We start from the raw sequence: 27,438 nt of genomic DNA, 5'->3' as shown, positions 1-27,438 counted from the left end.
TATTTTCGAGTCTAATAGATTCAATTGACATTTAGAATTCATATTCAGTGTATTTTATAAGGGATTCAGAACCGCATGAACCCTGAAAAATAAAGTAAAAGGAAAAGATCGAAACAGATTCTGAACACAATTGTCATTTCTAACACACTGTGAAATATTTTTTCAGAATGGATTTGAAATTTTGAATCATGCAAAGCACTACGGGTATTAGCTAGTAATTTGTTGTACAATGAAGCCCCTCTGCATTGGCTCCCGGTATATAGGGAAGCTTAGATTACATAGAGAACGGAGAAGAATTAATGAACATACCTTGGCTAAGTTCTACAACGAACACGCCCTTTCTAAAGTTCAATGGGTGACACATATAACAATTACATGTTTTAATATCTATTTACATTGCAATATATAACTAATTATCCAGGTTGTTAATCATGCTGTAAACTTTTACATTGCTTTATCCGCGGGGCAAAGTTGAAATCGATGAGGACAAAAGGATTAGACATTATCCTATAATTATAGGTATATTGTATATCATCCCAAAAGCAAATATATACCAACCCCTACAATTTGATGGGATTCCCTTTGGAGGGATAATTTGTCATTTCAGACAACTGGGCCATAAAGTACAAGGGTTCTAATAAAAACATTGCATTCATTTTAAATATGGGCGGGCAGTGGCGTAGTACTATTACAGTCAAAGGGGACAGAGGCACTGAACTTACTTACTATAGGTGAACGAAAGGCAAAAGGCTTACATGGGATCGTAGTTTTCGTTGCTTGCTCAACACTTTCTTTTATTTCAGTTTCACTTTCCTTCGCTCTTCTCCCTCGTTCACATTTCATCTCTCTCTCTCTCTCTCTCCCTCTCTCTCACTCTGCTTTCCCCTCCCCTCTCTCGCTCCCTCACTCTCTCTCGCTCTCTCTGTTTTCCCCCTTCCCCTCTCTCGCTCTCTCTTTCTCTCTATCTCTCTCCCACTGCGCATTCCAGATTTATTTCAATTGATCATTCGATCGGGGGGGAGGGAGGGTGGCACGCGTGACCCCATTTGTGCCAGCCGGGCACTCATGACATTATTTTGGCTATTGGTTCTCGTGACGGAACTTGCAATTATTTCACTCTATTTTTTTTTTTTTTTTTTTTTGTCTTTCCGTTCATGACAATTATATCCTTGAATTTTAAAATGCTAAGTGGGTCATAATATCACATTTTCAAGGAATACAGAAAGATAACTGAAATATATCAGCACATTCCCTGACTTAAATGATACAACACTAAGACATATTAGAAACTGAACATCCTTAGGGCAAGGATTCTCTGGCATTTTCGATGTCACGAGGTCGAAAAAATGATTGGTTCAAATATTTGTCAAGGTTATAATTTATGGTTGATATGCTAGGATTAAAATGGTTTAATAAGATAAGAATCTCAATAATCATGACGCTAATAAACGCTAACAAAGCACGTAATACTTTATCTCCCTCGGCCATTAAGTGCGATGGTAATGCTGCCCCGAGTCTGTCACCTGCATGTTAACGCCCCTGTTTAATTAGATCCTATATTCAGTGACGGTATAAAGAAAACACACACACCGAAACAAAATCACTTAACCCTTTTAGCCTTTAGTCGGTATTGAGCCGGGTTGGCGGTGTGGCTGAGTTACAATACATTTCTGATAAAGTTGCAACAAATTTACAAGTATTAAATACAAATTAAATGAAAATGTATATCGCTTAGATATCTTAAATCCACTAATTAAAGGTAAAGATCAGTTATTTCATTATGAAAGAAACGTTGTGGAATCGATCAGAAAAGGTTGATCGTCTAGCATATAAGAATTGGTGTGTACTGCAAGAAATTTGGCCCAGACTTGGTAAAGTTACAGGCACTGTAACATGGGACTACGCGACACGTGCGCGATACTCGGGTCCAAATAGATATAACAATTTACCAAATATATCAATTAGAAGGCGGTTTCCCGGCAAAATTTGTATCATCACATATTAGTCAAAACATATTCTTTCACATGATTGGTAATAAGAGCTTCCATTTCATTTTTTGAGAGGGGGGCGTTTCCAAAACTGATCTTTACCTTTAAACTCTTTCATAATAAACTTCTCTAAACTAAAGCAGCACGGTTCATTAATTGTAAATCAAAATCTGTCCATGTCTACCCTCTACTGTATTTCTTGTGTAAGCGCTTTGTGTCCTATGAAAAGGAGCTTTATAAATATTATGTAATTAGGTGATCTACCGTGTAGCGTAGCAGAGCTCCCCCCCCCCCTCCCCCACCCGCCCCCCTCCCCCACACTATTTTCGTCGGAATCCATCTTTGTACCCCCTTTCTATCTGTATGGATTTTGTTCGCTTTATATCTTATAATTTACATGGTTAATGACAATGAAATGTACACTATATGTGCCGTATGCATTGATCCTTTATACGAAGATACATATTTTTTTATTCCTGATGCTTGACAACTTCAAGGCGCCATTTTGTTAATTTGCTATTATTGAACATGTTTCCGTCTTTCAATTTCATTTCTGAATGATACTTTATATGCATAAACTTGACGTCATGCGGTAATATTTTTCGTTATTGTTGTTTAATTATTTCTGGTCTAACCCTACTCTGATGTCTCTTATATTTGATTTTGATTTTGATTTTGATTTTGTTGTAGCATTACGATTAAGAAGCCGGAATCGTGGTCAAAATGCCGATTTAGGGTGAAGACGTCAAAATCTGACATTAGGGACTTTTAGATTTGCACAACGACAACGTGGATTGCTACGATCGACGTCCTTTTAATGCACTGCCTTGAATGGACGTCACACGTATCAGTCCACGCAAGTCCCTATTATGGTTTCTACTTGTACGTGCTATCTCCCACTGAGTTTGTGTTATATTTCCGTCATGGATAGTCATTTATGAATGATATTTTGCATGCATGAGCTTGACGTCATGGGTACACTTACGGTTACACCCATATCCGTGGGCGCGCATTCTGGGGGACTGAATTTGTTTATAATGTATGCGTGTACATATAAAGAGAAGGTGGGATTGGTTTTTGAAAGACCAAATCTCCCATTGAGTTTCTACATGTGTGATGTCTAGATCAAAGCGACAGATCACCTAATTCTTCATCGTGACGAATTCTATTTCAAGTTATTATTATTATCATCATCATCATTATCCAATACATTAAAATGAAAAAGAAATATAAAGTGAATGTACAAAGGGAAAATAAATGAATAAATTGATGTACGTGCCATTCTGCTTGTTCCATGACTTTTAACGGGTGTTTGCGTTCATCCTTATACTGGTGATTGCTTAGAACAGGTTAAAAACGTACTTTAGCCTTCATGTTAATAAATAACTAATTCATCTAACTTATAGCGCTACATATTCTATAATTGTCAATATTATTTGTGTTCGTTCTACAAATCTATTTGTATTTATTTATTGATACGGGGTAGCCCATTCAACATCAGTTGGTCTACCATGGGGCCCCTCTAAAAAACATATACAAAATAATGCAATATAATATGTAAAAATAAAGCATTCACTATACAAACATATACATGTACAATAATGCCAAGTAAATAGTTAGAAAGAGCATGTGAACAACATTGAAATGTATATACCTCTCTTTAGAAATCTAGCCTTCTGATTGGTCGAAATTACAGTAGTGCGATAAATTTGGTCGCTACATTTTGACGACCGCCGATTTCGATAGGCCTACATGTAATCTACGATTTTTTAGTTTCTAAACTTTATTTTATGTCCAAAGAAAGGTTAAAATGACTGAAGAGACTCTTCCTACATTTGAGCTTCTTGATGATGATCAATTACAAGACTTGATCAATTCTTCAGACAGCAAGAACACCGGAAGTTCTGTGTCTGTGTAAATATGTTGCGAATTTGGAGTTTTATGAAGTTTTATGGAGTTTAATGACAAAAGTTACTGTTACTATTTCAGTAAACTATTAATTTTCTTGTTTCCCTGTTTTACTGGTGACAGGAGCACAATGATTGTTAAGTCGCACATGTATTCAATGACCTTTTTTACAGTATATACGAGATATAATGACTGCCGATATTCAAGTAATAGTTGTTTTATATGCTCTCGGGGACGGTGCATCTTGCTATCACTCCTCTGGACGTCTCGGGGTGATATCAGGATGCTACAGCCCCTTGAGCCTATTTTATAAAACAACTATTCCTCCAGGGCTCAAATTATTTTTTTTGTCCACGGGGGCTCTTCAAAAAAGAGCCCCCGTAAGGCTTCTCACGAGGGCTCTTTTAGTACTGACGGGGGCCATTGAATTGGTGGTACCCATGATACTTCTAAATTCTTTGCTATTTCATTATTATCGGCATTATTTCCCTCTTACAACTTTACAAGTTATAACATGCAGTTAATGGTCAGATTTCCCCCCGGCTCTGTACGAAATTTCTGGTCCAAGCCCGTACAGTCGCCTCCTCGCCAACTGGTTTCCTTTTACTAAATTTAGTTTTCGGTTGAGGTTCATTATTTTCTGTTCTTTTTGAATCACCAGATTTCAGAGAATTCACGATTTTCACAACAACAAAAAACTTCTCCACGTTTCGGTCCTTGCCCGATCGCCTCTATCTAGCTCCAGCAGATATAGGGCGGCAGCGTGCACACCAGTATACTACCGGCGCAGCTATAGCCACTGCTGACGGCCGCAGTGCACTGCGAGCTTCCGTTGTTTGTATCTGTAATACCCATATAGATGTGGAGATGGGAGATATAGCACAATCTTGCTGCGAAAAATCGTTCCTTTGTTGACAATATGGCAGCCTCTAGACACCGAAAAATTCGAGCGAGAAATCCTACGCGCTAACCTAATTTCCATATCTCCATTTCATTGGTTTAAGGTTTGAAAGTTGAAACTCAATATTGTGTGAAAGTTATAACAGAGAGGATAATCTTTATTTTATTATTCCACGGGGGCGATGTTTAATTTTGCAATCGCCCCTGTGAGCAATCTGAAGGAGGCGAATCGCCCACCACCCTCGTGTTTTTTTAGCCTTGTATTCCTCTCATGGCAGTCATTATATCTATATTATCAAGGTCTTTTGTCTTTTGGCAAAAAATTCATCATCTGGTTACGAACTTGTTCCAAAAAGATATTGAGTTAGGAGAAAAAATCATATTAGTTGGTTTCAACATTGAAGACCCGGAGTTTCTGCTCATGAACGTACTAATTGTTTACGCACAATATGCAATTTATAAGGTGTATATACTTAATCATCCTAGAAGTAAATCCTTCAATAGTCATTCAATTTGGATTACTTTCAAAAGCGATTTTATGTTTTATGTCAATTGGCAATACAGAAACCAAGAACAATTAATAAGTAATATCAAGATGAATCTTTCTTAGTTGAACCTTTAACGCATTTATATTCATGCCTTGATCTTTCTCTTTCACTTTCCTTATGTTTCCCCTATTTTATTATATCAGTTTGTTGATTGCGAATATATATATATATTGTTATATACAATGTTGTTAAAATGATATAAAGTAATAAAGTGCCTCGTATGAGGAAAAGAGAAAAAAAATCTATATTATCAAGGTGAAAGTTTGAGAATATAGAATAATCAAATTATGTTAAAGATACTATGTCCCTTTTGCAGCCAACCTCAAATTCGGTAGAACTTTGCAGGAATTATGAATATGTCATGTATGTCCTATCTGTGAAATTTAAACGTGAGCAGTGTCCTCATATTCAAATTATGCAAGGAAACCCGTTTACTTGCTAAACTTCACTGTCAGACACTATTGAGTGACTGACTGGCTTTTTTTTCTTCTTTGATAATAACATACATGAAAAGAGTTGTAAAGGGTACATGAACATTTGTCTACATCAATAACCCACTTCTTGTGATGGTCAAGATTAAAGTGATTGAATCTTTGCGCAGCATAAAACGTATGACCATTCGGTACAATTGTCTGAAAATCAAGACTATTACTTTTGGGCTCTATAGCCCTAAAGTCGATTTGACAACTAATAGTCGTTATTTTCCCACTTGAAGATATTTTCAAGCCCCACCTTTTTTAGGGAAGTTCTAAATTAGTATTATCTTTCAAATGCAGTTGGAATTTAACTTGTTCATTTTTTGGGCCTGCAAATGGGACATAGTACCTTTAAAGTACAATAACGAGTAGCAAGAAATTATAATGACTAAACTAAGTATGAAACAGACTACCTGTGACTATACAGGTCCCAAAGAATCCCTTATACGTCCAATGACTTCAGATACTTTTTAGGATTAAATTTGAAAGATACCAAAGATCGAGAGCAACTTCCGTATAATAACCGGCAAATTATTACACCAATTTTGGACATAATTATGTAATACAAAGGGTGTTTGCAGTACTCAGTGCGGTATTGGGGAACGACAAGATCGTGTCTGGGGGATTACCTCATATTTCAATTTGAATAGTAATCAGGAGAGAGGCCTTGACAGTATTTATAAACAAATATATATTTTGACTAGTATTTGACGCATACGAGTCTTCCTTTGTTAAAATGTATCGTGATGATCACCATGGTTACCATTGTGCTGAGCTTATTCCAACCGTCCCTCATGAATTTGTACCTAAACCGAATCAATTAGCGAAATTCCCTCAAGTCAACAGGTAAAAACCCTCAAAGCAAATACATGGTAATTTCAAGGGGACTCGTTCGCATATCAGATAGGGTCAATAAGAGTTAACTCTATGACACAATGTCTGCCTTTTCATCGTCTATTTTTCAGTTGAGCTAATATTTATTCTGCGGAACTACATTGCCACCATCCTATTCCATTCATATTCATTTTCAAACCGCAGATTAACGAGGACAAAAGTGTTAAGTATTGTAACGAAGCTCGTGGGATAACGAATACCACACTAGCTCAAATCCTACCGTGTCATGCATGTATAGGCTTCTGTTACGGGGCGAGGAACTTATTCCGCCTCCAGGCATGTACCATTATAGTCTAACGATATAGAAGGAAAATATTAAGCTCCTTCTTTTTGGTGTGAATCTGAAATTTGCCGATTAGAATGTCATCTTACCAGTTTTAAAAAAATCATACTTTATAATTTTTTGCCGTTTTTTCTCAATCTACTATCTTCAAATAGTAACGAAACGACTGTTTGTTTAGTCTAATCGATCCATCTCATCCGTGACGCTGTGATGGTGAGGAGATATCTGCGTTCAGGCGGCACGTCCCTGTCGTCAAACAGACATTCGTATTTACTACTATTCTGTTACGAATTAGTTCATTCAACTGAGCAACATTGATTTCTTCAAGCGATATTTTATCGCGGGCGCTGACATCCTACCCGATGCTTACACGTCTATCATGTATTGATACTATACCATCGTGAGGGACCGGGGTACAAAGACGTTCATATAATAGTCTCTGTTGTGATTTTATGCCAGCTGAACTACAGTATCATTAAGTGTTGATTAGCAGATCAGAGGACCATGAAATATTATTGACTGGAACTCATCGAGAGCAGAATCCGACACAGTTTCCGGCTAGAAGTGGGTCGTTGTATCTCCAAATATCATCAGGGATTTGTTTTCTGTTTTCATAACGTCCAAATGTAGAAATCCGGTACCATAGCAATGAAGTAGCAGCTAGTGGAGTGACAAATGAGGTAATGATCTTTCCTTCTTTTAAGTATTCAGTAGTTTGTAAAGGTGCGTGATTTCTAACGTTATTAGAACGACTTGTTTTGTACAAAGGACGACAAAGAATTACAATCAAATCGAAGGAGAACACTTAAATAAATACTATTACGCATTAATACATAATATAGTATGAATGGACATTTTGCAAGAATTTTCTTTAAAGCGGAATGCTTCTGCTTATTATACGAAGTATTCACATGTCGAGTGGTTTAAGTATATCAGCCCTATCTGTCCAGGCTTGCAAATGAGTTTTTCATGAAGTACATATTAATCGTACAGTCATCAACTACACTGAGAAGTATATATAGCTAGAGTATACAACTTCGTATTGCTTTATGCTCACAGAACATTGATAATGTTTTCATTCACAAAAATGAGGGTTTTTCAAACGAAAGCAAGTTTAGTTTTCAGAAATAAATCACGATAAAAGTGACATATTTTGATAAAAGAAAGAAAAAACACAATGCCCTATAATTTCATGCGCAATGGAACGATTTCAATGAAAAAAACAATGATGAAAAGAAGCTGACAATCATTGCCATGGTTGAACAATTCGTAGGAGGGTTTACGAATGTGCCGGTCGTAAACAAAATAAGGATAGAAACAGAGGCATATCGAGAAATCTATAAAGGCGGTATCTCACTGAGCGGCGCATGCTTGTGAACGTAGCGAATTTGGGGTTTCGCCACAGTTTGTATAAGGTTGCAAAAGGTTCGTAAAAGGTTGCAAGAAAGTTCGCAAACAGTTTTCATTGTTGCAAAGACTTTTTGAACATATTCAAAAGTTCTTTGCGAATTTATTTTTCCGCAAACAATTGCAAGCCTTTTAAACAGTCATAAGCGTTTGCAAACGGTCGTAAGCCTTTGCAAACGGTTGTAAGATGGTGTTGCTGAAGTTCTTATTGATTCGCCAATGCTAGCGACCACGTGACCATATGGTTCCTATATAAAACCGATCCATTGAGTACCAGGAGTTAGCAAGTTCCAACCATTCACAAATAGTGGCAAAGGATTGGCAAATAGTTGCTAATCTTCGCAAAAACTGTTGCTAACATTTGCTTACAGTCGCTAATAGTCGCAAACTGCCTTCGCAAACACTTTCACTTTCGCTCAAGTGTTGCCAATCGTCGCTAAACATCGCTAAATGTCGCAGATGCGAACCCTAATTTGCGCCAACAAGTTGGCGAATAAAAAATCCCAACGTGACGTAAGCATTCGCCGCTCAGTTAGATAAATAGGGATGAGGTGTCAACAGTGTTATTCGTGCACAGATCTACTGAGCGCGATACGCTACCACTATGGAAATTAGGAGATTTCTTTCCAAAAAGTAAGGTACAGTAAGTTAAAAAAAACTGCATTTATGATGTACAGTGATGCTCATCGGATTCATGATAAGCCGTTATTTTTCATTAATAATACCGAATTAAATTTTAAGAAACAGCGCCTGCAATACTTTGTGATCTATGCCTTGGATTAGCACCAAAAGGAGATCAACTCCTCTAGTCCTCCCCCCCCCCCCACCCCCCATTGCACGCTGGATCGACCCGTCGCTAAAACCTACATCACTCCACCCTTCTCACCATCGTCAGAAGGGGGAGCACCGATTAATTATCGTTTATTCGTGAAATATTGGCTCTCGAGAGCGACAGGAAATTGTTATTTATCCAGTGCGCAGAATCGATATGTAGCTATCAACTACGATTAATATCACACGCAGTATTTGGGTCATATTTTCATTCGCAGCTACATCTTAAATGATCGAGAATACTGTTCCAATTATGGTGTTCTAGTTAATTTGCAGTATAACCAATGATAATCTTAACATTCTAAAAGCTTTTGGACATTAATTAACAACAGTTGTAAGCGTGTTCTTGAAACTCTGCCCTAATTGTTCTTTGCTCCTTGATTGCACTTTTTTAGGCGTGGTTGTTTTGGCACGTTTCATTAAATGTATTGCTATTACGAATCTCAAGTGGCAATAGCATCAGCTTAATATTAAAGGCACAATAAAACTGTTGTTTGTTTCTAATGCTTATTTCTCCTCATACTGAATGCATCTACGCTAGGTATTACTGGGCCATGTTGACATGGCAGAACCATATTTTCCGGACTATATCAAGTCGATCACCCCCCCCCCCCCAATAAATTAGCGGAGCATGTACAGAACATTTTCAATTGTAATTTTCTTTCGATTGGATGACCAAAGTAAATACCCTTGTGGACATAATTTTAAATTTTACGACAAATGTTATTTTTTAAATCAATCAACACGCTGGAATTACTACGACATCGTGATTTCTAAGTAAGGCTTCATATCACTCATTGTTTCGTAATGGAGTTGGTTTTAAACATTACGGTTAGGCTTAGTTTTAAATTGCGTATTGTTATGTTGTTGTTTATTTTTGGGTTTGTGGTTGTTTTTGTGTTTTTTGGTGCTCTTTCTATTTTTGAATGAAAATCTTTGAATACAACTAGTATTACTACTTAGAGATTATTATTAGCTTGCCTTTAAATCATAATTTGGTACACGCAAGAAGATGTTAGCAATAAATTTTCCATAATCTGAAAATGTAATCATATTGTATTTATAATAATCTAGGGCAACAAGGCCATTGGTGAAAGCAGTTCTACCGAGACGATTCTACCCTCTGTAAAATATATAAACTAATTTACCAACAGCTGAAGTAGATTGTTCCGACGGGGTCTCGTTATACATACCTTCTTCTTTTAACAGCACTATAAAGGTGTTCAAATCAAATCCAATACAATAGTATAATGTTGACTTGGCATTAAAGCACACTGTTACAACGTCATCTGGCATTAATGAGCAATATTAGTTATGCTATTTTCATTTGCAATGTAAAATGTAAATATGCTGAGCTGGAACATGAGCTGCTCGATATTCACCTCGCTTACATTCATTTGATTTGATTTGATTTATTTATTTCTGTTTGATTTTCTTTTTCTTTTGCATTTTGACAAACAAATAACAAACTATTTACACATTTCAAAAGAATATAATGTCGAATAAAGTAACTAATCGAAAACATCAAACAGGAGGGTTGACTAAGTAAGCAAAGCTTGATAACATGACTACCCTCAATGGATACATAATAATACGAATATGGTGGAACAAAGAGGGCAAGAATACAAGAGGGGTTTCCAGTCCCCCCAAAATGTGATTGGAATATTATTATTAATGAAGCACTAAGAAACATTTTATCACTAGAAACGAATGAGAGTAAGGCATAGGATCGTCGATGTCTGATTTTTTTTCGCAATTCACAGCATATATATCGCGTCATGATTATGTCTGCTTTAACACAATAGAACATTCAGAGACACAATGAAATCAGTATATAACATTTTCTGAAATAAGTAACTATTGAGGCATGATCTGCAGTGTTCTGGATCGTAAATCTCACATAGAGAGGATACACATAGAATACCGAAATGCCAGCGTCAAATTCGCTCGTCGTCCAGGTAACAGGTTCTAAACTTTTTTACCGATTCAGCCAATTTGAAGTACACATACGTATCGTGATTAAAACTTTCCCAAATGCAAACATTTCTTATTTTTGTGAAATTTAATTTAAAAATGTCAGCAGTCTACTTATCTGGTTTTCTGCTTTCTTTTACAGAAGTTTTCTGTCAAGGTTGGATTTCCCTTTAAAAATCTGAATTATATAACGGGGAGGATAGTCAGATTTCCACCCAAATGTAATTCAGGGTGTATTATCTTTTGTATTGCTCTTGAAAGCAATGCTAATTCATCTTTTTTTAAATGACGATTTGATGATAATCATTCAGAATTAATGTACCTTGATTACACTTTGTCATACTCATGATAGCACACAATACAATTATGAGTTTATAATTTGCATTCATTTGAATTAATTTGAATGTTCATTAAATCAGAAATCATGAAATGGAGAAAAAAAGCCAGATTTCCACACAAATGAAAGTATCGGCTTGCAATATATTTTTGACAGATTTTTATAATAGTGGCATGCGATTTTAAAAGTACCTTGAATATGTTTTCTGGATAAATATATAATCCTGTGCTTAATTATAACCAGTCCTGATGGACTCTTAGCGCTGCTTCATGAACTTATAATCTGATTACGTGCAAGGATAGAAGTTAATCTAATCACATAATTACATTACTCGAATCGTTCATTAAAATTTACTGGTCGAGTTTATATTGGACGATAGCCTAGCCATGGCACCGCACTCAAATGATATGGGGAAAACATTTACTGATAGTGGCGTCGATGAACAATTTTGTTTAGGGGAGAGTGTGTTGGTCCGAATATGTTGTTGCAAATTGTGCACCCTTACAAAATAGTGAAATATTAAAATAAACGCAACAGTAGACAAAAGGTGATGGAAGAAGAAGAGGAAGAAGAAGAAGAAGGAGAAGAAAAAGAAAAAAAAGAAAGAAAACAATTATGAAGAATAATATACATTTGCTGATAGACAATTTTGAAAGAGGTGCCATTAGGCCTCCTCTAGTGACGCTGCTTTATATTGGTAATTCTAATGGCTTTAATCAATCGTGTTCTCTGATCTTGAGATATGTCACATTACACAAAAATGTTGGCATGGTTGAATAATGCATTTTCACTCAGGAAAAGTAGAAACCAACTATCATGTTTCGAAAATTAAAATTAGATTGAGTACATGATGTATGTTATCCAACATTGAAAGTAATGGACGATATCAAATTCTCCTCTTATATTTTTTAAATTGTTCTGGAGTTAGCTATGAATTATTTCAGGTTTTGGTATTGATGTTGCTTGAGCACGTCCCCTTCCTTTTCGTTTATTTGTATGTATGGTATATGTCCATCTTGAATCATTCCCCTCGTAGTTCCAAGACCATTTTAAGCATGGTGTTTCATAATTACCAGTATCTTTTGCATTTACGGAAACAAACATATCTTGGTTATAATTTGTATTTTAATAAAAGAAAAGCCTACCTGGTTTGTGTTATAATAATAGTACTAATTTTTCACGACCGCGAGGCCTCTCAAAGCGCTTTACAGATAGTATACAGATATCAATTTCCATAAGAAAAGAGGATCGCAATATTTTAAGTCATTACCATAGCTAGGTATCAAACAAGAGACAGCTCCAAAGAAAAGTTTGAGATTAAAACTGGTGTCCAATCGTTACAAGAAATAATGATAATCGACTAGACAGACAAAATGATTCTAGCAAAGCAAACTGTCAGGCTATGCCCTCGGGATACGTGAAAGGAAACCATTGTATTGGTCATAATAAAACATATAATTGAAATGCACATTAATAGCATCATGAGGTGTGAATTAAATACACACAAAGCTGTACTTGTAATTCATTTTAAACATAAAACACATTAGCTTTAGTATCTCAACCATTAGGGAATTAACCACAAAATAAACTTGAACTTGAACTAGAAACTTAATGGTGGCAAAGATCTTAATCTACGATGCCTACACGCCCAATTAGCCATGCCTATCTTCTTATCCTATACATCACCCTTCTGCCGAAACCAGTTAAGCAACAAAGCCGTTATTGGGGCAAATGAAATCAGATTAATCGATTGCCGGGAGATATTCATCGCGATACAAAAGGAAAACGACTCGGGGGATTATACAGGATTAAAACTAAATGCTTTGTTCCTTTTATAAAGATACCAGACACCCCAAGTTATCAACAGATACATGTTTCGTTTGAACAGCGCATGCTCTACAAGGAAAATATTAGTCTAGATGTGATGTCAGCCGCTATTCAAAATTTGGTTGAATATTAAAGATACTATGTTCCTTTTGTAGCCAATATCAAATTCTGTAGAACTTTGCAGGAATTATGAATACTCATGTCATGTATGTCCTATCTGTGAAATTTAAACGATAGCAGTGTCCTAATATTCAAATTATGCAAGGAAACCCGTTTACTTGCTAGACTTCACTGTCAGACACTATTGAGTGACTGGCTGGCTTTTTTTCTTCTGTGGTAATAACATACATAAAATGAGTTGTAAAGGGTACATGAGCATTTGTCTACATCAGTAACCCACTTCTTGTATGGCCAATATTAAACTGAGTGAATCTTTGCGCAGCATAAAACGTACGACCATTCGGTACAATGGTCTGAAAATCAGACTATTACTTACTGGCTCTATAGCTCTGAAGTCGATTTGGCAACTACAGGTGTAATAGTCGTTATTTCCCCACTTTCAGACATTTTCAAGCCCCCCCCCCCCCCCTCCCTTTTTTTTTTTTTTTAGGGAAGTTCTAAATGTGTATTATCTTTCAAATGCCGTTAGAATTCAACCTTTTCATTAGTTTGGCCTGCAAATGGGACATAGTACCTTTAAAAGACAGAACAAAAATACAGCACAACAGATCGTCGTTATACAGTTATTAATGAGGAATCGAACTATTCATACGATATGACGCAAGATCTCTTGAAAAGTAGCCATCGTTACTCTCTTGAATCCTACGCAATGAACGTAGCATTTCCTGGTATCATTTAATTTGCCGAAAGAGGTATTTGAGGTTAAACCCTCATTGTTTGTGATATATTGACAACAAATAATAATACAATGCTCATCAATTCGTCACCATGAAAGGCAGGCAATGGACCATTTCGGAGTTCGTTCATTGCTTTGTTTACCAAACGTCATAAATTGATTCACTCGGTATATTAATATATATATATAGAAGGATATACATTGCATACACATTAACACATAAACCAAATTCCAAACAAACGAGCTAATGTGATGACATTGAATCATGGCTTGTCATTTTATGATGATATAGTGGCAGGAGTATTGAATCAAACATATGTTTGCGTACACCATAATAAACATGCTAAACACCATTATTGTCATGATAGGCATTTGAGACCTACGTATCCCATAATTTGTGACAAATAAATTCCATGGGCTATTCGATCGAGCCACTTATTTTTTCTCACAAGTGAATTTCCATGCTTGTTTATATCCTCAATGAAAAGTCAAAACATTTATTGTTTATCGATCATCATGCCAACGGTTATTTCTTGTATTGTATTTTCTGTTGGATTAGCCGAAATACGTGGATGCCATCACGTAAACTTTGCCCAAAATATTGTTGGGCGCAGCGTGTCAGATTGAGTTCATTCATCCCAGAACCCACGCTGCGTTCAAACGGTAGGTGGGGGTATTGGCAACAGGATTCGAAAATAATGACTGAAGTTATTGCCCGTTCAGGATATCGAAGACAAAGACTTTCATCGGACTTGCTAATAGATAGAGGACTTGGTTATCGAAGGTTTCATGGTGAAAGGATGACAATAAGTGAACAATTTTGACCATTTTCAAGTGAACCATGTTTTGGTTAATATACATTTTTTAAATCCTGCTACTAATCTGTCACGACGTTTTCTTTTCAACGCAATTTCATCCTACGCTAGCAGAGGATCGAGTCTGATTTTCCTCAGTATATTACTTAGACTTCGCGTTGCCTCTTACACCATATAGGCAGACAAATTAACTTTGTCGATATTATATGAAACCCCGACCCTTTTCATAAAAGAGAAGCATAACAACAACAAACAAAAACGAAAAAAAAGGCATGAAAATACTAACATTAATTCAGTATCACTAGGATTCCCTCATAGAGATGATGTGTTTTAGGTCAACATTATGTCATCATTACCATCTATAACGTCGATTTCAATCAACTTTTAGAGCTTCTATATTTCGTGCATTTTAGAGAGTCAGGCAGTACCTTCAAAATCAAGTCAATATATGACCGGAGCTTTAATCTAATTTGAGATTGGGTTTTGACTGGAACTTGTCTTCTCATCCAGTCTCATATTAAACTCTCATGGCCACCCTGATATTTCAGGTGATCCATTAGACAAACTGTGATAAAATCTCATAAGGGAATGGCAATTTTCATATGCAGCCTCTGATCAATGCAATAACTTGCCGGAATACCTTAGAAATATAGAAACATATGAAAAGTTCAGAAGTAATTTGAAAACATACACTGTCGCTCATATAGTTGGAATATTTTTGTTTTACCCCAATTTATGGAATTATTTTAAAAATAATTTATTTCTAATAGACCTAGATCAGATAATAGTATCCATTCTCAGATTTTATTGAATAATAATTTGCCAATGTGTGTTTTGCGTGACTGCTAAAGCATGTGTATGCTACTATGCTTATCAACTAGGGGACCTATGCCCTTAAGTTATAAATGACAGTAATGAGGATTAATGCCCCGCAAAAGGGCACTAATATAGCACATCGACACAGTTTTGATCCTTGGGCCTCACAGTTACGAGGCCATTGCTTTGTCACTAAACCATGACATGACGTAAGATCTCACAATTATGAACCCAGTGCATCATTTCCACTCCTTCTGTATTCTGTTCTGTAAAGCGCATAGAGACATGAAATTATGCATATGTGTTTTGCGCCATACAAAACATTTTAATTATTATAATAATTATCTAGCCAAGATCAAACAGATTCGGAGCTGGTAACGAATCAAACATTGATGATGGCTCATACTTTATGGGAAACATGATCATGATGATGCCACAGAGAGAATTGAAGTGGGTTTGGTTTAATTATGTTTCTTAACGAGCTTTGCATTTTTATCCCATCAACTAAAAAATATTAGAGACAAGCGTGGTCGTGGTATGAATAAAAAAAATGGGGGGGGAGGACGGTAAGGGGTTGCAGAAATTCAAATTCGTTTCTTTTCATAAGTCGTGTTCCTAACTATTGTTATGACTGAGTTGATAAAAAAAAGTATTTCTGACACAATACAAAATGCACTACGCGACAGGAATATTCCACTGCCACTACATATTAACAGTGCTTTCTATACGTTTCATGCAGCACGCACCTGCTCAACAAAAAGGGAAATGAAAATCCCGACGGGCACGTTTGGGCACGTAGGTATTCCATCTGAAATATTACAAGTCACGAATAACTTTTGATAATCTTTTGTTTGTTTAATAAATTGGACTTCCCTTTTTATGATATTAAAACAAATCTTCTAATTATGTCGGACGTTGATAAATAGTTATTTGTTTTATGAGCAATGGCATAACATCTGGCTTGTCACTACCTTTTAACCTGTTTTTGTGATTGTTAACATCGTTCTCGTGTATCGCGATTAGACAGGACTCGTGTACGACATATGTAAGATGACTTAACCTTGGCAGAAAAAAAACAATGCAAATGGAATGCTTGTTTATCAAGTATATTCTCCCAATTTTTTTTCTATCTCTTTTTTTCTCTCTCTTTCTCTTGCCACAGAATACCAGGAACGTTATATCTTTGCAAAATATAAAAATGGGGTATTAGTTCGAATCTTAATTTTGAATCGATGTTATGTGTTAATCATGAATCTGAATTAGGCCTTCTCGTGCACTTTGTATAATATCAGCTCTTATATGCCCTAATGTATTACATCAATTATATCTAATGCATTTGGAAATTCCATCAATCACGTATCCATAATATTTGTTGTTTCAATGGTATTCAGACATAGAGCAGCAAGGGAAGGACTTGTCCACCATTCAGTCACACGCTATATACCAACCCAAGCAAGTTACTCGTCAATATCCACCTATGTTAGGAATAAACATTACGTGGCAAAAATCAAATCGAGTGCTTTGGTGGTGTCTTTTAAAAAATCTAGATTAAAGAAAAGGATTTTGTGTCAGGGAGAATTTCGAATGATTTGGCTTCATGTCCAAATAAAGTGTCATTGTTGCTGTTATTTGGATTAAAAAGAAACGTTTTGTAGTATCTTTCAACCGCGATATCGTTATTAGAGATACATGATGGATGGCAAAATATATTGCTCCTCTTGTAGCAGGGGAAAAGTAAAATATTGGAGGAATTTTTCTCCCGATCTTTACATGACCCGATGTCATGGGGTATTGATAAGCATTTGTTTAGGTAGAGTTGACAGTTTTGACATACTATTTTTTTTCTTTTAAATAAATCAATGTTTTGATCTGACTGAAACCGATATTATTTGAGTTTCCCTGGGTCTATACCTAATCCCACCACGTGGGTTGTTTATAAACGAATGTTTATATTATTCTAGATAAAAATAAAATATCTTTAATATAATTATTCCTTTCTAGCTTAGAAGATTTATGTTTCCTTTAAAGTCCTCTTTTATTTATATCATGAGTCCGCTACGATTGTAATGCCTTTCCATGGTGTGGAAACTCTGTCAGTCCCTCTGAGGAAATGGAATAACACCTTTCCTTTTTTGTCATTGGTAATCAATGATTATTTATAAACGTGTTTCGATTTTTCACTGTAGAACAGTGAAACATACGTACTACGAATATAAGGTCATATGTTTCCAATTCCGATATCAACCCCATGATTTCAGATGCGATACCGTCTTAAATGTAAACCAATTGCTATTTTATATTAAACATATTTATCAATTTAATAAGATAAATTAAGTATTGAATTAAGACAAAATTAACAAACAAACAAGCAATAATGCTGTTGTACTGATTGTGATTGTGATAATTTGTGCAAATAAAATGACATTGGAAAAAAACGATTAAATCTGTGAATTTTCGTACATTCAAACAAATATAGTAAGTTCCGTATCACCTAATTTTGCACTCTACATTTACACATATTTGTATATAGCTGTCTTCAGGTTTCTTTATAATCATCCATCTTCCAAAGGCATATCTAACTATTATATATTGGCCATTCCACTGATATTTCAACTTGTATGGAATGAAAATAGCTGTGCAAACATCCTCACTCGCGCTCCGTAAAGGACGAGCACCTCTTTTAATTGATCTTGATGCTATAAACAGTCAATTGCCCATTTCAAGAGAGCTCAAGCCACAATGAACAAGCCCAGGGGACATATCGACCCGCCATTACAACAAACAACTCATCTCTTTTGTTTTGCTTTTAACTCAGGTTTACTAATGGGGGTCTAATAATTGCAAAATGATTATTTGGGTCTGTTTGAAAAGAAGTTTGTGTTACCCATGGCTTAATTATCGACCGTGATTTGAATGCCATATTTACGAGCTAGGTTATTGATGTGATTGTTTTGAAATGACAGGTTGATGCTCACATTTCTATTGTAGAAATCCGTATTCCATTAACGATGGAAACGCGAAAGTGGTTTTGATAGGATCAATAAATAGTTAAAATAAATCATTATGGTTGTGGATGAGCCCTTTTTATTCAGGGACCTTCAATTAACATGCATTTGACTTTCATATCACCCTCTGCATTTCAAAACATCTTTTCTTGTTTTCTTGTCCTGTGTTGTTCAGGTGTTTGGTAATAAAAGAAAGAAAAATCGAATTATACAATTTATTTTACATTATAGAAACAAATACGTAACTGTTGATTCTTTATGATCCGAGTCATGTTGCACATTAATTTATTCATTGTAAGTTTGTTTAATTGTTTGTGATGATCAACTATGCCCTCAAGGTGTCATCATAATATTGGTTTACTTCATGTTTGGAAATGACAATTTATTAAATGTAATGAAAATGAAACATTTGGCTTCATCGGTGCTCACATCTTTGCTCCAGGAGTGTTACCCACCTCTGTCCCTCTCGACCCCGGGTTATGGAATAGGTTGGTAGCAATGCGGGGTGATAATAATTGCAGAGCCCGTAGGAAGAACAGTATTAATACTAAAATACTAAAATGATTATTATTATCATTATCATTATTTGTAGTAGAAGTAGTAGTAGTAGTAGTAGTAGTAGTAGTAGTAGTAGTAGTAGAAGTAGTAGTAGTAGTAGTAGTAGTAGTAGTAGTAGTAGTAGTAGTGGTAGTAGAAGAAGCAGTAGTTGTAGTAGTAGAAGTAGTAGTTGTAGTAGTAGTAGTAGTAGTAGTAGAAGTAGTAGTTGTAGTAGAAGTGTTAAAGATTCTGATCATAGTACCTCATTTTTAGAATGGTTTTATGATAGTATACACTCATAAATGAACCATGACGAAATTGATCATATTAATTATTAAAACAACACTGCTCATTCGACTATGCACAAGAAACATTTAAAAGAGAAATATGTCTTCTGAAATATGTAAGTAGAACAAGGTATGCATCGAGGGAATATGTTCCCTGTGATAACCGTCAAAACGAATGTTGGATTGATTCGTAACTGCTTGGAAGCTATTTACCCCCCCCCCCCCCCCCAAATAGGACAAGCTCCATATTATGGCGAGCTGTCATTCGCAACCTCTCTCCTCTTGAAAATAGTTGACAGGTTATGCATCTGTATTTGCGACCCCTTGCAATTCAAGTCAATGTAATAAAAGAAACGAGTCGCCAGCGCCGCCGTACAATCATTGCAATCGACACAAAGTAGTCGGCACAATGATATCATCACCAATCCAATACTTTGACGTTGACGAAATGAGGCATTTATTCCGTGCACTTAAATGAGATTTAGAAGAATCAATAAAGGACGGATACCTTTACGAGTTTCCAATAGATGACCGCGTTGCATATAGAGCAGACTGCTTTACTCGATGCTTGGCGTGAGTAGTGAACGCCCTCACAAAGGTAGACTGGGTAAACAATCTTGAGCTCGTTTGATTTCTCGATCTTTCGACTTCTCCTCATTCGGTTCTTGAGAGCTATCTTAAGATGCTAGTTATTAAGCCAAGTGGTGATTTCGGCAGATTATCTTTGTAGCGGAAATGAAACGTGGCAGGATGCCATTCCACCGCCCACCACTTTCTTCCGAAGCATCTTATATTCCATGCTGAGGTTTTTAATCTACGGTGTCCTAATTAAAGAATGCTATGCCTGTAGACAAAATCGACCCTCGTTACATTGCAAGAGATGCTTCCGTACCGGAATGGTGAAAACACTTTTCATCCGTGGTAAGTTGTTAGTTTCTTTCATGTTTTAATGCTTTGAAGCCGACAAGATATTTTATTCTTGTGACCTGTTTTACGACAACGTGTTATGTGTCGAAGTATAATGCCCAACCTGCACATACACCAGTGACATGCATGTCCCTTGCATACACTTTGAAACTTCTGGTGGTCTCTAAGGCGCTGTGATCAGTTCCCGGTTTCAGGTCCAAACTTTTCAGGTTTAAACGTAATTGAGATACACGCATTAATCGTAATGTTTTAGAAAAATATTACAGTCACCGGTGTGGTGTGATAGTTTCCTGTACCCGTTATGAATCTTCCCAAGAATCTACTGGAAGTTCATTTTCATTTTTGAGGCAAACTGTGGATGAAGATGTTACAAATACTGATAACTTCACTTGAATCAATATTGCAAGAGCTCATATCTTTGTTTTATATATCCTATATCACAGTCCCCTCTCTCCCTTTTCCTTTTCTACTTTTTATCGCTTTATACTCGCCTTCACCTTGGCTCAAAGTCAGTTTGCAGCAAAAGAGAACCATACCTACCATTGCCAATATACCTTTAAAATAAGCTGTTTTCTCAAGTTTCTGCAAATATTAATGTTTTTTTTAAACATGCAATAGGTCAGATAAATATAAATCCTATGTTATCATCACGTTCGCCTTCCTATTTTGCGGCCCGTCTCAATATGAATATATATATACATATATTGCAAGATTAAATAATAATAATCTGAGGAGACCTAGACAATTTACTAATATTCCGATGTAACCATGGTAACGGTGGAAGGTTGCTCAGCAAATATTGTTTGTATTGTTCCATTGAAAGCGTGTTAACTTCACAATGTTTGAATTGTGTTGTTAGTGGGGCTGCACTTACAATTATAAACTCATGCATCCTTCTTAAATGCGGCAACATTTTAACAATTTAAACGATGAAGCATTGAAGCATTAAACATCAGCAGAACTTAACTTTCAAATGAATTTAGGACCAAGCAACACATGCAAATCGCCTGACTCAAATGTTGTGTATCAGCCAAAAAGTGGTACAAGTTGATTTCGACGGCACTTTAAAAATCTAGTGCTCAGGCAGTCTTCCGTGACTGGGAAATTATGAATCGTGTATCATCAGAAAGAAAACAAGTTACTCCTCATCATGAAATATATTTCAAGGTCACATCGATTATGACTTTTTGATCATAAGCTCCAAGAGTGGGGTATATTATTTCTAGCTACGCACTGTATATCATATCGAATAATGTATCAGAATTGACGATCTATCAAAGGTATCATATCGGTTGTGTCATCTGTTTGCACAGGAAGTTTTGGCTATTCACTGGAGAAGTGCGAATACCCCCACAGGGTTTAAAAACTGCAAGGACAGCTGCATTGCGACCGCTAAGCTAGGTGCGATGAATAGCTCACGCTGATGTGAGGGAAGATAACGGGACTCTAATCAACAATGCACATAAAATACACCCTCAACTGTCCATATTTTTAGGAGCATCTGTGTTGTTATCATTGTATTTGATTTCTGAGCTCTATTCTGTAACATCGGAATTTCCGTGTACATTATGATTAATATTTCTAGGGTACATTCAGATTACAGAGTCGAGGAGTTGACAGTTGACGATTTTAATTTACTTTTACACGAATGCTATACAGTATCAGCAGTCAGGGTTACATATTCAGCTTGAGTTCATTTTGAAGAATGTATGCTCTCTCAAAATTAATATTGGATAAATCGTGCCCAGTATGACCGTGGGTTTTCTTCTGCATAATACCATGCCCCCTTGATGATCCAAAAGATGATCGTCATCATGCGTAACATTAGATGAATTTGGCATAAAATTGCCCAACTATGCCGGTTGGATGAATATCACTTCCTCTTTAGTTTATTTCCTGTATTTCTGAGCATGTCTTACCATATGTGAACTGCATTTTACAATAATTATACATAGCCGAGACATTGTTAAGCTGGGTGTGTCTTGTATATAAATGTGCATCATCGTACCTCGCATCTCAATTCGCCGCACATGATGGTAAAATATGAATAATGGATCAAAGTACCCTCCAAGCTCGACTTCTGAGATTGTCTGTTGCAGGAGCAGAGGTATTAAGACATGTATCAAGCGCTTTATAAAATTAAATATTATTATTATTATTATTATTTTAAATTATATATTATACTCAGCTGATGCAGCAGCTTTGAATTTGAATTATCTGTGTAATGACCATTGTATTGTTGTTTGTCTCTTTTTTGTATCACTTTCCCCCCGCTTTTTGTAGGATCATATTTTTGATGATCCAGCACTTTTATTATAAGATATATCTTATTGTATTCTTTGACATTTTTTTTAATGGAAGTTCTAAATAAATACAATTCAATAAATATTATATATATATATATATACACTGTCGCTCATAAAGGTGGAATATTTTAGTTTTATCCCAATTTATGTAATTATTTTAAAAATTATTTAAAAATAATAGATCTAGATAATAATATACATTCTCAGATTTTATTGAATAATAATTTGCCAATGTTTGTTTTGCGGGACTGCTAAAGCATTGTGTCTGCTACTTTGCTTATTAACTAGAGGACCTACGCCCTCAAGTCATAAATGACAGTAATGAGGATTAATGCCCCACAAAAGGTCACTAATATAGCACATCAACACGGTTTTGATCCTGGGGCCTCACAGTTACAAGGCCATTGTTTTGTCACTTAACAATGGCTGTACGCAGCGGGGCTAGGGTAGGGGGCACTTTCCATAAATTAAAAAAAAAAACAGAAAATGCAATAAATTTTCAATAATTTATTGCATTTTACCCCGGTCCCCAACATAAAAAATCCTCTGGACGGCCATGCATTATGGCTCAAGGCATGGGCACACAGAATTGTTTATGTTGGGAACCGGGGTAAAATGCAATAAATTATTGACAATTTATTGCATTTTCTGTGTTTTTTTTTAATTGTGGAAACTGCCCCCTACCCTAGCCCCCGATGTGTACAGTCATGGTTTAGTGACAAAGAAATGGCCTCGTAACTGTGAGGCCCCAGGATCAAAACCGTGTCGATGTGCTATATTAGTGCCCTTTTGCGGGGCATTAATCCTCATTACTGTCATTTATGACTTAAGGGCATAGGTCCCCTAGTTGATAAGCATAGTAGCATACACATGCTTTAGCAGTCACGTAAAACACACATTGGCAAATTATTATTCAATAAAATCTGAGAATGTATACTATTATCTAGATCTATTATTTTTAAATAATTTTTAAAAATAATTCCATGAATTGGGATAAAACTAAAATATTCCACCTTTATGAGCGACAGTGTATATACACTCAGTGAAAATAAAAGTGGTCACTCGTTATTGTTCATAATTTTCATATATAATTGCAATAAAATATATATCAAATTAGATAAAGAATATTATTCTACCAATACCAATTAAGAGCATGTTCTGATTTGTTAACGCTTTTATGGGTATAATCATTTATATATCAACCGTTTAAAGGTCTGATTTTTTTTAATGCGAAAATAGAGCAAGTCCCCATTCAAATTTTATGAACATGTGCATCTGTAAGATTTTATTGTTCAACAATGACAACAGAGAATGAGAAACTATTAATAGGATTGAGCTGTAGAAGTCAACTGCATCTCCTTTCGTGTTTTTCGTCATTGTTTTTTTTTTCATTGTTTAATTTGACTTTACAAAATGGGAATGCTTATCAACATTTTATTGACCAGATGCCCCATTTTTGCAATCCCCTTTCAGAGAATCGTTTATTGTTTAAATAGCTGTGCTCAGCTCACTCATACGTAAATGGTATGATTCCAAGTGCATATCATCTCACAGAGGATTAAGTTATGTTTATTTTGATTTATCAATGGTAAGTTTATATTGATTATCTACCTTTAAAAAAAAATCCTAATTATAAATAATGTCCACTTTCTTTTTGTGATGAGTATATATATGCCCTTGATATCGATATTCAGCATGAAATCATCGACACCAGATGTTGCAGCCGGTTTTGGAGCTTAGATTTCCATATCTGCTTAGTATGATTATTTGCGATACCTTTCGGAGGTCTCTCGGTGTATATGGCCCTGTATCTTTTCCGAGTGACAGTTTATATTATTTGTGATACCTTTCGGAGGCCTGTCTGCGTATACATGTATGACCCTGTTCCTTTCCCAAATGACTTGTCTACTCTCTTTCCAAAAAGAGCTTGCGCAGATTTCGTGTTCCAATTGACGGGGTTTCATGAGAAGTTTGCGTGCCTTATCACTTCATCTGTCACAGAAACAGTTCACTCTAGATGAATAGAATCTAAAAAAAATTTCATCTCACAATCGAATCCTCGTGGTGTTAATAGTATAGAGATACAGCAGAGCATGTCGTTGGATGATGATGGAAATGTATTCAAGTATTCTAGCTGCGGACCTTGGGGACATAGATTGTATGACTGTAGGTGGAAATTAGTACGGGATTGGAATAATGATTTATTAGAAATATATTAGAGCAGAAACGTGGACATGGCCTGCGGGTAATTGAATCAAATCTTTTGACACGGTTTGAATTTGGGTGAGCAGAAGAATGAAAACAATAATGGAAAGATATAAAAACAAACAAAGAAATATTGCATATAGAAGGGCTTATAGAAAGGAAGGAAGGAAAAAAACTGTTGTCACATTGTAAAAGACATCGGAGTCTCTTGGAAGGTTTGTTGAAAGTAAAAGTAGAAGGTACTAGACTAGCATGACCAGGGGATCGAAAAGCCGGGAATCAACTGGGAGGGTAGAGGTCTCATAACCGGGAGGTCCCGGGTTCGAAACCAAGTCAATGCGCTCGAGCCCTTTGGTAAGGCATTACTAATCACTACCAAGTCCCCTCGAAGAGGACTTAAAGTGGTAGGTCCCCTTGGTGTTTACTTACAAGCATATATTGTCATTCAAGTATAATAATCATCATCAAATATCATCAGAAATTTCCTTTTCTTTAGCCCCTATATATAGTCATATCTTTGCAGTATTACATCTATACCCTATTTAATTGTTGTTTAGTTTTGTCGTTATTAAACATAGAAACGGAGAAAATTCAGGTCACTTTCAAAGGTGATTTGCGGAAGCCCATCCTGAAAGGTTTAAGTTACAGCTTAACCACTAATGCTGGTATGGATATATGGATCTATCATTCCATAACGAGGGCAAGGTCTTCAGCATTTACTCTTTCATAAAGATAGTTCATAAAAAGTCTTTGAGGCGTCTATCAAATCTTTCATCCTGCAAGAGCAAGGATATACCACGAATTACACTTGGATGGTTCGGAGATTAATGCGGCCGTCGAGAACATGTTATATTTAGCAAAGACCAACCTATCAAATCATAATCTCTTGAAATTGGAGGATGGATTTACGAAATCATTGTCGTAAAACATAAGAACTATACACAGGATTAATATTTCAGGAAAATGGGATATTTTGAGGGGGATAAAAGGTCTGGGAACCTTTTTGTCCATGTTATGTCTAGAGTAGACGGAAGAGCTGCAGCTTATCCTTACATTAAAGAAACTCTGTTATTAATTTGATTATAAAAGAAGAAATGCTAATTTTGAATATATCATATGAGAACAAAAAGATATGACACAGATTATTTCTCTACGGTCACTCTCTCTCTCTCTCTCTCTCTCTCTCTCTCTCTCTCTCTCTCTCTCTCTTTCTCTCTATCTCCTCCCCCCCCCCTCTCTCTCTCTCTCTCTCTCTCTCTCTCTCCTTCCTCATGCCGACCCCGTTTGAATTGTATGGGGATTTATATTGGTTATAAATATTAAGCCCAATCTATAATTATTTTGTTTCTTGCTAAGTGCGTATACTTGTTCAAAACAAACATTGTTTTCGTTGTTTCAGATCAGTATTCTGTAAAAGCGCTTAATAATAAATAATTATATCGTCTTATAAAATCTCTTTCTCAAATATATGATCAGATTAATGGGTAGATGTCTCGATATGTTGATATTCCATTTATCATGATTGCCACTTACATTGTATTTGTATAGAATCATTGACTATAATCGGGATAATCATAGTTCCAATAAACATTAAAAAAAACATTTCTTTGATATCATCTTATAAAATCTCTCTCTCATATATATGGTCGTGACAGAAGTAAGCTGTGCAATAATTTCGATCACGGTAATTTATTCTTTTCTTTTCTGACTTCTCTTCACTTCACTGGATAACATCCAGGCATTATACCCAGATGTTGTGTGTCTAAACAGGTTGAGTATCCGGGCAGTTGGTTTAAGCCAGCAATTTGAAGAAAATTACAAATCGTCTAAGATTTATGACGGACATTATTATACAGGACAAATATTCATGTTGGTATTATTTGAAGAATATTTTCCCTTAAATCTGAAGGCAAAGGAGAAGGCTTTAGTTTTGTTTAAGTGTCCGGACACACAACACCCCCATCACCGATGTACTTACTTCCTGACGTGAGAGGAGCTTCCTAACTCTGCGCTCCTTTGCTGCAATTTCTGCCTCTTCCACTGACTACCCTATATAGGGCCATTTTAATAAGCCTGTCCTCATCAGCTCGAGTTTACCAAATAACCTGCTATTTTCAGACTCTGGATATTATCCCGAAGCTCAAAATTGCGTCCTCACCAGGTCGATACGCTCATCACAAATTAGCCCGCTATCTTCCAAAAATGATAGCGGGATATTTGGAAGCAAGACCAAGATTTATTTCTCGGGATATTTTCTAGACCAAATATCCCGCTAATTATTTTGCAATGGGGGTAGTTAAAATAGCGGTTA

The 27,438-nt window shown here is 36.0% G+C and overlaps 1 protein-coding gene across 1 annotated transcript in view; it reads left to right on the top strand.

Moving 5' to 3' along the window:
- Positions 1–19,925: 19,925 nt before the first annotated feature.
- LOC100888602 (probable G-protein coupled receptor 156) overlaps positions 19,926–27,438 on the top strand; it is a 30,384-nt gene continuing 22,871 nt past the window's right edge. The window contains exon 1 of the mRNA XM_030977642.1: positions 19,926–20,610. The gene's annotated coding sequence lies outside the window, so the exon portion shown is untranslated. The remainder of the gene's footprint in view (positions 20,611–27,438) is intronic.

This window comes from Strongylocentrotus purpuratus, unplaced genomic scaffold, assembly GCF_000002235.5.
Source record: "Strongylocentrotus purpuratus isolate Spur 01 unplaced genomic scaffold, Spur_5.0 spur5_scaffold_1, whole genome shotgun sequence".
NCBI lineage: Eukaryota > Metazoa > Echinodermata > Echinoidea > Camarodonta > Strongylocentrotidae > Strongylocentrotus > Strongylocentrotus purpuratus.
This window is presented reverse-complemented; position numbering and strand designations above follow the sequence as displayed.